The sequence below is a fragment of the Elephantulus edwardii genome, unplaced genomic scaffold (genome assembly GCF_000299155.1).
Source record: "Elephantulus edwardii isolate Elephantulus edwardi_28Jun2011 unplaced genomic scaffold, EleEdw1.0 scaffold00065, whole genome shotgun sequence".
NCBI lineage: Eukaryota > Metazoa > Chordata > Mammalia > Macroscelidea > Macroscelididae > Elephantulus > Elephantulus edwardii.
The window spans coordinates 16,898,063-16,900,021 of NW_006399815.1; the positions used below are offsets into that span (position 1 = coordinate 16,898,063).

The 1,959-nt window shown below is 47.9% G+C and overlaps 1 pseudogene; it reads left to right on the forward strand.

The window, feature by feature from the left end:
- Positions 1-206: 206 nt before the first annotated feature.
- LOC102871894 lies at positions 207-1,634 on the forward strand (annotated as a pseudogene).
- Positions 1,635-1,959: the final 325 nt, after the last annotated feature.

Here is a 1,959-nt window from a genome sequence, read left to right on the forward strand (position 1 = left end):
AATGGATAGAGGCTCTGGTATATCCACACAATGGAATATTATGCTGCATTGAAAAACAAAGAACTAATGAAATATTATACAAAATGGGTAATGCTAGAGGACATTATTCTGAGTGAAATATCTCAGTCACAAAAGACAAATATTGCTTCTACTCTTCATCTCCTTTACGTGCATCTCTGTTTGCCTCCGCCTTACATGTCACTGCCATGGCTGAAGCTGATATTGTACTGATTGGATTGGCTGTCAGGGCCAGGACTTAATTTTGAACATGAATGACTACGGCTTTGTGTTCTGTGCTTTTAACAGGACAGTCTCCAAAGTCAATGATTTCTGGGCCAATAAGGCAAAGGGAGCAAAAGTAGTTGGTGCTCACTCCTTGAAGGAGATGGTCTCCCAGCTCAAGACACCTCAGAGGATCATACTTCTGGTGAAGACAGGTCAAGCTGTTGATTTCTTTAAAAAACTGGTGCCACTGTTGGCTGCTGGTGACATCATCATTGATGGGGGGAATTCTGAATACAGGGATACCGCAAGAAGATGTCGGGACCTCAAAGCCAAGGGAATCTCGTTTGTGGGGAGTGAAGTTAGTGGTGGAGAGCATGGGAGCTGATGTGGCCCATCACTCATGCCTGCAAGGAAGAGGCTTGGCCCCACAGCAGGACAATTTTCCAAGGCTCTGCTGCAAAAGTCAGAACTGGAGAACTCTGCTGTGACTAGGTGGGAGATGAGGGAGCAGGCCACTTTGTGAAGATGGTGCACAACGGGATCGAGTATGGCGACATGCAGCTCCTCTGGGAGGCTGACCACCTGATGAAAGACGTTCTGGGCATGGAGCATGACGAGATGACAAAGGCATTTGAGGAATGGAATAAGATAGAACAGGATTCCTTCCTGATTGAAATCATAGCCAATATCCTCAAGTTCCAAGATACAGATGGCAAACACCTGCTGCCCAAGATCAGGGACAGTGCAGGGCAGAAGGGCACCAGGTAGTGGATGGCTGTAGTATGGTGTTCCTGTCACTCTCCTTGGAGAGGCTGTCTTTGCTCGATGCTTGTCATCCCTGAAGGATGAGAGGATACAAGCTAGCAAAAAGCTGATGGGTCCTCCAAAGGCCAAGTTTGGAGGAGATAAGAAAGCATTCCTGGGGGCATTCTGAATGCTCTCTATGCTTCTACGATTATCTCTTACGCTAAAGACTTCATGCTGCTACGACAGGCAGCCACCGAATTTGGCTGGAACCTCAACTATGGTGGCATTTTCCTGACATAGGCAGCTGCATCATCAGAAGTGCATTCCTGCAGAAGATTAAGGATGCATTCGTTAAAAACCCAGAACTTCAGAAATTACTACTCGATGATTGCTTCAAGTCAGCTATGGAAAACTGCCAAGGACTCCTGGGGGTGGGCCATCAGCACAGGTGCCCAGATGGGCATCCCCATGTTCTGCTTCACAACCAGGTTTCCTTCTACCACGGATACAGACATGAGCTGCTGCAGGCCAACCTAATTCAGGCTCAGCGGGACTACTTTGGAGCTCCCACCTATGAACTCTTAGCCAAACCAGGACAGTTCATACACTCTAACTGGACAGGCCATCATGGCAACGTGTCGTCCTCTTCATACAATGTCTAATTAGACTGCAACTATTGTCTACCACAACTCCACAAGCCAGGACATTCCACCTACCCACAACACTGCTTCCATGGCCCCTTGCCCAACTTTCTGCTCAGATTTAATAAAACAAAGTCTTTTAAGAGACTCCTGAACAATCAGACAGTTCAACGGTGAGTAGTTCTGTGAGAACTGTCTTGCCCTCTGCCCTTGCCTCTCGGGACTGTCAAGGAAATAACCACATGCAGGACAGTGGGAAGCAGCTCCTTGAAGCAGCCATCTGCCATGTGCCCTGTGTGGAGGGTGAGGCCCTGAAAGTTGCTCTGTTCTGGGCAGCAGCTCTTTG